Source organism: Rutidosis leptorrhynchoides, chromosome 1, assembly GCF_046630445.1.
Source record: "Rutidosis leptorrhynchoides isolate AG116_Rl617_1_P2 chromosome 1, CSIRO_AGI_Rlap_v1, whole genome shotgun sequence".
NCBI lineage: Eukaryota > Viridiplantae > Streptophyta > Magnoliopsida > Asterales > Asteraceae > Rutidosis > Rutidosis leptorrhynchoides.
In genome coordinates, this window is record NC_092333.1 from 426,279,969 (window position 1) to 426,293,270 (window position 13,302).

The following is a 13,302-nucleotide window of genomic DNA, read 5'->3' on the forward strand; positions in this document are numbered from 1 at the left end:
TACATTAGAATTTTCGCATTACTCTACAGAGTGCTTGGATCACAGTTCTTCTCATCCTCCGTTTAAGGATGAAATTTACCATTAAGTTCATTGATAGAAATTCTTACACCAGTTTGGATCCGGTTTTATAAAATTTGTTGGAAAGTCTTTGCGCCCATAGAATTTTCCCTCTTATGGTTGGACATGGCCGAAACGCAGACCGATAAATCAAGTTTCTGGGGTACACTCGATGGTCACCCTATTGTAGAAAAGGCGCTAGGTGGGTTTCTACCCAACTGTTGTTATAGTGGGTATCATGGATATATATTACACTAGACCGTTTGAGGAGTTTCTACTCTCAATATTCGCTGTCAACCGCAACATCAATCCTAGGATTCAATACTTTGAGGTACACGAAATTAATTTTGGAGATTCATCTCACCTGGAGTCGACCATTCTTTATAACCCATGATTCGCGTTCTTTTCATCCGCACATAAATTTAAGAATATGGATGAATCCTAGATTGCCTCGCTCATTGTACAAGGAAGTTCACTCTCGTTGAAATATCACACCTTTCGTACGTCTTCCTTTCGAAAATGTAATCAAAATTTACTTTGAAGTCCATGATCCTCGTTATCTCCTTCGAGAGAATTGCCTTAAATATCTATGCCACCGAAGTGACTACTTCATATATTTCTTCCCTCATTGTTGCAACTACATTTCATTCATCCCAGTTCGTCCCCTTGGGGAGCTCCTGTTTTGTTTGTTAAAAAGAAGGGTGGTTCGTTCCGATGGTATAGTGATTATCACGAGTTGAACAAGCTTACAGTTAAGAACCGTTACCCTCTTCCGAGAATTGATGATCTGTTCGATCAACTTCAAGGTTTGTTCGTTTATTCTAAAATCGATCTTCGTTCCGGTTATCATCAGTTGCGTGTTAAAGAATCTGATGTTTCAAAAACTGCTTTTCGCACCCGTTATGGTCACTTTGAGTTTCTTGTTATGCTGTTCGGATTGACAAATGCATCTGCTGTGATCATAGACCTCATGAACCATGTGTGCAGACCTTATTTAGACAAGTTTGTTATTGTTTTCATTGACGACATCCTTATTTATTCTAAGAGTGATGAAGAGCACGAAGAACACTTGAAGTTAGTGCTTGATCTATTGAGAAAAGAAGAGTTGTACGCTAAGTTCTCTAAGTGTGCTTTCTGGTTAAGAGAAGTTCAATTCCTTGGTCACATTGTTAGTAAACAGGGAATACAAGTTGATCCTGCTAAGATTGAGGCGATTGAAAAGTGGGAAACTCCGAAAACTCCTACTCAGATTTTTTAGTTTCTAGGGTTGGCAGGTTACTATAGAAGGTTCATTCAAGATTTCTCTCGTATAGCGAAACCTCTGACTGCTTTAACACACAAGGGGAAGAAGTATGAGTGGAAGGATGAACAAGAGACCGCTTTTCAATTTTTAAAGAAGAAGTTGACTACCGCTCCGATATTGTCACTACCTGATGATAATGATGATTTTGTTGTTTATTGTGATGCTTCGCGTCAAGGCTTTGGTTGTGTTTTGTTACAACGAAAGAAAGTCATCGCTTATGCGTCACGTCAGTTGAAGATCCGTGAACAGAATTATACAACCCATGATTTAGAATTTGGAGCTGTTGTGTTTGCGCTTAAGAATTGGAGACATTACTTATATAGAGGCAAATGTACTGTGTACACTAATCACAAAAGTCTTCAACATATCCTTGATCATAAACAGTCGAATATGAGGCAACGAAGATGGATTGAGACGTTGAACGATTATGATTGTGAACTTTTATATCATCCGGGGAAGGCTAATGTTGTGGCCGATACATTAAGTCGTAAAGAGAGGACTGAACCTCATAGGTTTAGGGCCTTAAATATGACCATTTGAACAAAACTTGCAAGGCAGATTCTTGCAGCTCAATAAGAAGCCTTGAAGGAGGAGAATTTTGTAACGGGAAGGTCCGAGGCTTGAGTAAACAGTTAGAGATACGAACCGATGGTACTCGGTATTTTACGGGACGCCTTTGGGTTTCGAAGTTAGGTGATCTGCGACAAATTGTTCTAGAGGAGGCTCATAAGTCTAGGTACTCTATTCATCCTGATTCAGGAAAGATGTATCATGATCTTAAGGAGCTGTATTGGTGGCCTCATTTAAAGGCTGATGTGGCTACGTATGTGACTAAGTGTTTGACCTGTGCTAAGGTTAAAGCTGAACATCAGAACCGTCAGGACTTTTGGTGCAACCTGAAATTCCCGAGTGGAAGTGGGAAGGTATTACTACGGATTTTATTACGAAACTACCGAGAGCTGTGGGTGGTTATGATACCATTTGGGTTATTGTTGACCGACTCATAAAGTTAGCTCATTCCTTTTCGATTAAGGAAACAGATTCGATGGAGAAGCTTACTCGTTTGTATTTGAAGGGGATTATTTCAAGGCATGGTGTTCCTGTATCTATTATTTCAGACCGAGACAGTCGATTTATATCGAGGTTTTGGCAACCCTTACAGGAAGCTTTGGGAACTAAGTTAGATATGAACACTGCTTATCATCCACAGTCAGATGGTCAGAGTGAAAGGACCATTCAAACATTGGAAGACATGTTACGAGCATGCATCATTGATTTTGGTAGTGGTTGGGATAAGTACTTGCCACTGGCTGAATTTTCTTATAATAACCGCTATCATGCAAGAATTAAGTCGCACCTTTTGAAGTGCTGTATGGTGAAAAGTGTAGGTCTCCTGTCTACTGGAATGAGGTTGGGGATGCTCAACTCATAGGTCCAGGAATTATTCATGAGACTACCGAGAAGATCGTACAGATTAAGGAAAGTTTGAGAACCGCCAGAAGTAGGCAAAAGAGCTATGCCAATAAGAGAAGGAACGATATTGAATTTTAGGTTGGTGATCATGTAATGTTGAAGGTATCACCTTGGAAGGGCGTGATACGTTTTGGTAAAAGGGGAAAGTTGAGTCCTCGTTTTGTTGGACCATTTGAGATTATTGAGAGAGTTGGAACCGTGGCTTATCGTTTGAAATTGCCACAAGAACTCAGTGCTGTTCATAACGTTTCTTTTCATGTATCGAACTTAAAGAAGTGTTTGGCCGAAGCCGATAAGACTATTCCTCTGGAGGAACTTCATGTTGATAAGCAACTTCATTTTATTGAGGAACCTGTTGAAATCATGGACCGAGAGGTTAAGACTCTGAAGCAGAGTAGAATTCCTATTGTCCGGGTTATATAGAACGCCAGGCGCGGTCCCGAGTTCACTTGGGAGCGTGAAGATCAGATGAAGCAGAAGTAACCGCATTTGTTCCCAGATGCCGAGGAAACCCCTGCACCTGCTTAAATTTCGGGACGAAATTTTCGTAACGGGAAGGTACTGTAACGACCCTACTTTTTCCGTTATCTTTTGCCGTTAATTATTTAACGACCGTTAATTATTATTCGTGCCACGTCATTTCTATGACCAATATTATTATTTTTGTAATAATATATTAATTATTATGTGTTATATGAATATTTGTATTCATATCTTTAATTGTACGTTTCTACGTGTCGCGGATTTCTATCCGGCGAATCTTTTCGGTTTTCAAACCAACGGTCGAGCTTTTGAGATTTTTAAATTCTAATTATTTTAAATATGATATTTTAATGTCATATATTTATATATAGTATTTATATTTATTTTTCGTCGCGTATTCGTTATCTCTCCGAATTTTCAATCGCGTAGTCGTGTTTTCGCATTTCGGGTCTCGTTCGGGCGTTCGGGCCACTAGGATTTTATCATTTATCAAATTGGGCCACTATGGGGCCCACCCCATTCAGTTCTTGGCCGAATTATTCAAGGGGGAGGGGGTATATCCACATTTTGCTTCATTTTGGAATAATACTTACACTTTTCAATTTTCCTTAACCTATCTCATTTAATTTTTTAATTTTCTCCATCTCCCTCTTTCTCCCTACCCTAGCCGTCACCCTAGCACACTAAAATCACCATCTTCTTCATCAATAAAGCTTGGATCATCCTATTGTTTGTATAAACGCGTTCCTCTCTTCGATCTCTACACGTTGATATTAATCAATTCTTGATTAGGGTATAAACCCTAACCCTAACTTTTTCAATTTTCTTTAATTTTACTGTTTTTATATGTTATTATAGTAGTATGATGATTGTGGGTTATTGTAATGATGTTTGTATGCATAGAATTGCTCAATTTCACTTGTTTTCGGTTTGATTAAATTGGGACAGCAGCTTATTCATTCATTTCTGGTTTTGTAACTCATATAAAAGTGAAATTAAAGTGTTTAGATGAGTTCCTCTCATCAAGACATTAATTTTAGACTCCGGATTCATGTCGTTTCGATTCCCGGAGCTTAAGATATGATTAAAATGGTGTTTTGTAAAGATTAAATGGTGAAAACGAATTGGTTCAGCTATGGTCCGACTTTGTGACCATTTTTGGAGTCTTTAGGGTGTACTAGTGTGTTAGGATTGATGATGGGATGAACTTTCATGTTCGGGTCATCGAAATCCGAGCCACGGATCACCCGTTATGACTAAAATACGTTTTTGAGCGGATTAAAGGTACAAACTGATTTAGAGCTGTAAGTCACGACTTGGTGACTGTTCTTGGGATGTTCTTGAGCACACTAATGTGTCAGGTGGGTTGGTTAGGCGAAGATATATATAAGGCTCGCCGAAAACTGATTCCCGGGGCTCAAGTTATGACCCGATGAACTTTTGAATTAAAACTTATGGTTAAATATTAAAACTTATGATAAAAATAATGATTTTCATTATTGATAAATTACTTATGATATAAGAAGTAATTATTATCATTTAAGACTTATGATATATATTTATTATATCATTTAATTATTACTTATGATTTAATTAACATTTTAATTAAACTTATGATTAATAATACTTTTATTATTAATGAAAAATACTTATGATAAGTATTAAATTTATTTTATGAGAATATTATTTTAAGACTTATAATAAAGATTAAATAATTATTTAATTATTATAAGACTTAATTATTATTTAATTATGATCTAATTATTAAATACTTATGATTTAATAATTTTAATTAGAAACTTATGAAATGATTAATAATTCATTATTAATTAATAATACTTATGATATGATTTAAAATTTATTTTTAATTAATAAAACTTATATAATGATTAATATTTAATTAATTAATTAAATACTTATGTTATACTAATTATAACATTTCAACTTATATTAACTTTAATAATTCATTTTATTTAATTAAACTTATGTTATGACATAACTTTACACTTTTGACTTTAATTAACATTATAACTTATGTTATTATTATAGTTTACACTTTTAAAATTAATGTTGACTATGTTTGACCAAGGTTGACTTTTGAGTTGACTTTCGGTTGACTTTGACTTTCAGTTGACTTCTGTTGACTTTCTAAATAAGGAAACTTTCCTAACTTCAAAACTTTCTAAAAATAGAAGTTTCTAAATTTGGAAACTTTCCAAAAATAGAAACTTTCCAAAAATAGAAACTTTCCAAAAATAGAAACTTTCCAAAAATAGAAAACTTTCCAAAAATGGAAACCTGCTAAAAATAGAAACTTTCTAAAAATAGAAAGTGTGTGTCCGTACGCTGTTCCGATCAAACCGATGCATGTTGAGTATTGTTCTATGTCTACTTGCAACATGTACAATAGCTATCATACTAAGACTTGACCTAAGTTAGTTATTTATATCAACCTGCTTTATTTATAGGTCGGCGTTGTGATCATTCATGATCACTTTACTTCATTTGCTGTTCGCATAATTGTGTGGTTACTGCGTTTGCTAATAAGGTGAGTTATAGTCCCATTTTTATATTTTAAATCTTTTGGGATGAGAATACATGCAATTTATTTTATATTCTGGACACAAGTGAAAGTTGGTTTAAATTATTCATTGTGAGTTAAACAAAAATATTTCCTAGTCTGGTAACTGTAATCACTGGTTTTTACTGGTGAACGCGAATCCTATGGATAGATCTATCGGGTTTGACAACCCCATTTCGAGCTAGTCGCGCTAGTAATTTGTTATCGGAATGTTTAGTACTTCGTATTTTGTTGTAGATACACTTGTTCGGTGTATATTATTTATTGTGTTTGGCAAGGGTAAATAAAGGGTTAAGTGGTTACCAGGTGGCTCACGGAAAATGGAATAATGTTTTATTATATGTTTTCTTGCATATAATTTGGTGGTTTAAAAAGGAGTTTTATGTTTTCAAACATAAATTTTTATTGTTTAAATTAAATATTGTTTGCAATATTAAACCTATAATTCACTCAACATTTTTGTTGACAGTTACTCGCATGTTTTATTCTCAGGTTCATGATTGATTGCTTCCGCTGTGCTTAGAGAGTCTGCATATTTATGATACCAGCTTTTGTTAAACATTGACTTGCACTCTATTTTGTTACATTAAATAGTGGTTGTTTGTTGACTTTGTTTTGGTCAACTTTTGGTTAAAGTATTATTGTATAGTTTTTCTAAACTTATATATTTTAGTAGATTTCCTTTATAGGAAATCATTTTTAAATAAAGAATGCAAGGTTGTTTTATTAAATTCATATAGAGTTTCGATCAAGCTGTGGGATCAAGTGACGGAGCCGTTAAGTGTTTTGACGGAGTCGCCACAGCTGCACATCCTAGAGAGAATATTAATGGAGATCCAAATGCATGTGTTAGAACAAGAAGGCAAGTTCAGTTTGATGGTCAAGTTGATACTCATATGACAGCTGCTGCTGCATATTACGAGTACTCATGTCATATTTATAGAATAGAGCCAAAGACAACAAAAGAAGCCTTGAAGCATGTTGATTGTGTCATGGCTATGCAAGAAAAAATTCAGCAATTTCATCGTTTAGATATTTGGAAGCTAGTTACTAAGCCGCATGGTGCTAAAGTAATTGATCTCAAATGGGTTTGGAAGTGCAAGTTTAACGAAGATGGCAATGTTATCCATAACAAAGCAAGATTAGTCGCTAAAGGTTATCAGCAAGATCATGAATTTGATTATTATGAAGTTTTTGCTCCTGTTGCCAGATTGAAAGCTATTCGCATTTTCTTGACTTTTGCTTTATTTATGAAGTTTAAAGTGTTTCAAATGGATGTCAAGAGTGCATTTCTTTATGGTAACCTAAATGAAAGAGTATATGTCAGTCAACCACCGTGTTTTGAAGATGATCTTCATCCTGACAAAGTTTACTGTTTACGAAGAGCCCTATATGGTTTACATCAAGCCCCTAGAGCTTGGTATGGACGTCTATCAAGTTATCTGATTGAAAAAGGTTATCAAATGGTCACGGTCGATTGTACTCTTTTCACGAAAGTTAAAGATGATGATATTATCTTAGTTCAGATTTATGTGGATGACATTATTTTCGGTGCTACTAAGCAGGAACTCATCGATGAGTTTGAGCAGGTTATGAAGGACGAATTCGAAATGAGTAAATTGGGTCTCTTACACTACTTTCTTGGTTTGCAAGTCGAACAGACTGATAATAGAATTTTTCTTCATCAAGCAAAGTATGTAAATGATATACTCGAATATTTCGGTATGACTCAAGAATGTCCTGTGTCGACCCCGCTAGCTATGAATCATGGTATTTCGTTAGACTGTGAAGGGGATCCTGTTGATCCTACATACTATCGAGCAATCATCGGATCTCTCATGTATCTCACTGCATCTAGGCCGGATAATATGTTCGTAACATGTCTGTCTGCTCGTTATCAAGTTAATCCGAATGCAGTTCATCTTATAGCTACCAAAAGAATTCTACGTTATCTATTACATTCTCCAAATCTCAGCATCAGGTATTCGAACGAAGACAAGTTTGATCTTGTAGCATAAAGTGATTCAGACTATGCAGGTTGCAAAATCAACAACAAATCTACATCAGGAGGATGTCAATTTCTAGGTGAAAGGCTGGTGACCTGGCAATGCAAGAAACAAACTACAGTTGCACTTTCCACGTGTGAAGCTGAATATATTGCTGCTGCAAGTTACTGTTCGCAAGTTGTTTGGATTCAACAACAACTTCGTGATTACAGACTAAGAATCTCTTTCTCTCCTCTTTATATTGATAATACTGCTACTATTGCAATTAATAAGAATCCTGTGCAACACTCTAAGACTAAACACATAGGTGTTAAGTATCATTTTCTTAGGGAATGCCATGAGAAAAAGATAATTGAGGTTAAGAGAATAGGTACTAAGGACCAGAGGGCTGACCTTTTTACTAGGGCATTTGATAAACCTAGGTTCTTGCTACTTTTTGAGATGAATGGCATTGTTGATCGAGACAAAGTAATTTCGGATGTTGTTTATGAGGTTTAATCAAACTTTTAGACTTTGTATGTAGGATGCATGACATATAAATTTTAGTTTCTCATTATCTGTACTGCATATTTTTGCTTTCTGTCTGCATTTCCTTGCATGATTTCTTTCATGTTTGCATGCTAGTCTGTAGCTATTTTCTATTTCCTTTGTTTAAAATGCTAAAAGACAAAAAGATTTTATGTTTTAGTATTTTAGGGGGAATATGTTTCAACAGAAAATACCTAAAAAGTGTAAAATGCCTCATCAGAAAATCATAAAAAGTTGAAAATTCCGAAAATGAGCTTGTTTTGATTAATTTGTGGGAGATGAAGAAATTACTGTACTGAGAATTGATATATTTGATTAGTAAGGACTGATTTGAACATTTATGTTTATCCGTTGTGTGATCTACTGATAGATGTGACTTATGAATTCTTGGCATTAGACAATCATAATAAGAATAAATGATCATCTAAGATTCAGAAGTCATGGACGATCTGTAGCGTTTGAAGGTAGTCACCTAATTATCTCTGAAACTGTATCTAATGATAATTGTTGAGGAACTCAACAGTCGGTTAAGGGTATCCCCTATCATCATTGATAATCACTAGAAAAGGTTGGGGGTGGATTTAATGTTGAGAATTATCTGTTTGGCTAGTGCATACCACGTTGTCACGGGCCTAAGACTTAATAATTGAAACTAAACCCCGAAAATATTAGAGAAAATTAGTTTATGTGGAAGTAAGTGTCCCTTCTCGCTTAAGGTCAAAAAGTATAATTCCTTATTGCGGACCGTTCAAGCATTTAAGGGAGAACACCTTCGAGTGATCAGAGCACAAAACAAAGAAATATGATTTCATGCATAAAAATGGAAAATCCATTCATGATGGCGTTTAAAATCAATATATCAAAAGACAGTGATATGCTGAAAAAGAAATATCAGAAGAAAATCAAAGTAAAAAATAATTAGCGTATCAAGATGGCAAAGTCCTGAAAGTATGAAGAATGCTGATTCATGATGTGCTCATAAAGAACTCAGATCATTCTTAGTGTGACGCCCCCGCGCAGCTTGAATTGTTTAATCACGACGTTCACACTGAACTATCAAGATTCTTGTCGTCTGCAATTTAGAGTTATACCTATTAAGACTATAAGTTGGAAAGATACTTAAGTAGATATACTCTAAATAATATATAAATGAAAGTTTATCTTTCGATTCCGTTTTCCATGTCAACTTGAACATAAAGAAGTTAAGGGCCTTGAGATTTATTTCGTGTGATGACTGGTCATCAGGCAAGTCTGCTTTAACTGTAGACCAATTCCCGCGGTAAATAATGCACCTATTCGGATAATCCAACATACTCTAAGATCTGCCGAACCAACTAGATTGAAGATTGTCAACACATTGGTAGAAGCTAAAGGCTGACAGGGTTATTCAAAATATCGTGAGAACCATTCTGTTCAATTTGAATGAAGTACATGGATAGAGATAACGAAAAGTTATGCGTAATGAATTGACAACCTAATAAAAGCGCACAATCATAAGTGATGAAAGAATCAAGGATTGATGAACTTAGCATGATCTCAAAAATCATTGCTCTAAAATTTTTAAGTAATTAATGCCAACATGATTGTCGAAGTTTCCGGAATGATTATGTTCATGTTTAATGAGGATTGATATCAGTAATTGCATGATAATAGACATAGACTTGATAATTAGGAATGAATAACAGAAGTCGATTCAATATGTCAGTTCTGATCCATTTTTAAAATTGTTAATCATCTTGCTCACAAAAAGAATGTGGATTTATGTGTTTGTTTATCTGTTTATTAGATAGTTTGCATTGAAAACTGTAAAACAACAAAAAGATTTTAGTTTGCATGTTATTGCATTTCATGATAGAATGTCTTTTCTTTGCATATTTTAGTTGCATGACATTATATTTCAGAAAACTTATAAAGATTTTATCTTCTCTTTATTTTCTGATTATCCTCTGAATGCACAATGACATCTGAAAGAACCTTGTCAAGATCAAGATAGTTTTGACCACCAAATCCATAAGATAGAAGTTTGTAGAGCTTGTGATTGTTTGAAGGACTTTAAATGATTTAAGTTGTTAGCAAACTTAAGATGACATTACACTGTAGGATTTACTCATGAGAAACAGAATGCTTAGAGTAATAACCTCGTTTTGGTTAGGATTTTTCAAATGCCTAAGTGTTAATGATCATTACTTGATGGAATAGTGATTTATGACTCAAATTGAAAGTGCTAGCTAGCTCTAAGATTGCCAAACGAGTCGAAATCCTAAGCTAGTGAAAATTTAAAATTGCCTAACTGGCTCACTCGCACGATTGATGTGTGAACTGTACGAGTAACCACACGATTGAGGTTAACCGTACGGATGACCCTGTTCTAAAATTGTCCTAAGTCATCTGGGTCACACGCACAAGTGACACTGTAAGACACGCAGTTAATGGTGAACCGTGTGCTCAACTGTACTGTTGAGCACTAGAGTATAAATAGAGGGTGCTGAGCACAGGAACTCACACTTGTGCACCCACTTCATTTTCTCTCTCTAAAATCGACCTTCACCAATCGAGTTTTCCACCGCAGTGTTTGTTAAGCATATTGAGCCGACCTCAGCGCCACCAATTTGGTAAAATTTCATCAAGTTTTAGTAGGTTAATTTGTTGTTTGAATGTGTCGAAACCCTAAGGGTTTATAAGTCAAATTTCATGAAATTGAAGTGTGTTTAAGATGCTATCTGTTATTGTTTTATGTTAATCGCTATCTATACTTGCTATTGTGATGTAAATCGGTCCACAAAACATACAAACATGTAATCCTGTCGATTTAAAAAGTGCATTTAATATTGGTTTCATCAGACATGCATGAGTGATCTCAATCACACGCGTGGGACATGACTCGCACGAGTCAGTACGCGGTTAAGGCTCAACCGTGTGAACCTTTGAGCCCACTCGTTTGATTTCATTTGACTGCTCACTCGCTTGATAGAGCTGACACGTGTGATTAACCGCACGAGTCACCACACGGTTGACTCACTCGCTTATAAATGTTGCCTTAAACGTGTACCTTGTCTGAAACCATATTACTGCTCAAATGTGTCAACAGTGGGACGAGTGACTATGTTACTCGCACGTCTGATCACTCAGCCACACGTGTGACAGTATCACTCGCACATTTTGTCCTGTTCAATGAGTTATGACACTTTGTTGCAAATGCTTTGATGTTTTATGATATGTGGTTTTTATTTCTAACGTTTTCGTTGCTATTTCAGTTTGTTAAGAAATCACCAATTACAGAACAACAAGTCAATGTTCCCGTTGTTAACCAAGAAGCTCAGGGGGAGCAAGCAAATCCTCAAGTGAATCCCGATAACCCACCTGCTCAACAAGAGATTATTCTAGAGAAGGGAGAGCTCAACAATCAAGTCGCCCTCTATGACACTACTCTCGAGAGAGGTGATCATTTTAAAGAGATTATAGCTTTTCTTCAGCGATCAAGGATCCATACTGCTATTTCTACTCGATGCACTGCTTACTACAGTCACCAAAGGAAATTCTAGAGAAATGCGATACTTGATGTGTCAGAAGCTGAGACTAAGCTGGTCAGTACTGTTCAAGGGCATGAGATCGTTGTTTCTAAAACTGTGATAAGGATGATTTTAATTTTTAATGATGAGAACTGCTCCCATATGATAATCAATCGAGAAAGAATCCATGGATGCTTTAAGAGATGTGCATATTCTGGTTATATCTTTGGTAAATCTGAACTGATGAAGACTCTTCTGCCTCCACAGCTTAGATATCTTGCTCATGTGATAATGCACTACTTGAGTGGACGTAAAGCTGGTTTTGATAAGCTGGATGAGAAAGTTCATAGTATGTTTGTGGCACTTGTCCTAAGGGCTCCGTATGATTTCTAAGGATTCATCTTCTATTACTTCAAAGAAAATCTTTTCAGCTCTACACAGAGATATCTCATCTACGCCCGTTTTCTTCAAATGATTATCAATGACGCTGCACCAACTATACCAAAGCTTGAAGAGGATATTATTCAACTTAAACCAATGAATCCGATAACTTTCCGGAGAATGGAGAAAACAAGAAACGAGGATTTAAAACCTGATTTTAACAGAAAGCTTGTTTTCCATCTCATCAAGGAGAATTATCGATGTCCAGCTGGTAATGCTTGGAGAAATGAGGATTCCGACTCTAACTATGAAGTTACTGATGAAGAGGAAGGTGGAGGTGATAATCAAAGAGAAACTGGTGAAGCTCAAAGAGGAAATGATGATAATGTTGATGTTAATGATGGTGATGATGATGAAGAAACTGAGGAAGATGTTAGTTTGATTCAAAGGAAGAGGAAAGGTAAAGGACCGATGACTTCTGAACAGCCAAAGAAGAAGGAGAAAAGAACTAAACACAATTATGACTCACCTCATGAAGGACGCAAGATGTAGTGACCCGAACTTTTCCATGTTTATATATATTAATTGAGATTGATATTTACATGATTAAATGTTTCCAACATGTTAAGCAATCAAACTTGTTAAGACTTGATTAATTGAAATATGTTTCATATAGACAATTGACCACCCAAGTTGACCGGCGATTAACGAACGTTAAAACTTGTAAAAACGACATGACGATATATATATATATGGATATACATATGGTTAACATGAGATTATGATAAGTAAGTATCTCCATAAGTATATTAACAATGAGTTATATACATATAAACAAGACTACTAACTTAAGGATTTCGAAACGAGACATATATGTAACGATTATCGTTGTAACGACATTTAAATGTATATATATCATATTAAGATATATTAATATATCATAATATCATGATAATATAATAATTTAACATCTCATTAGAT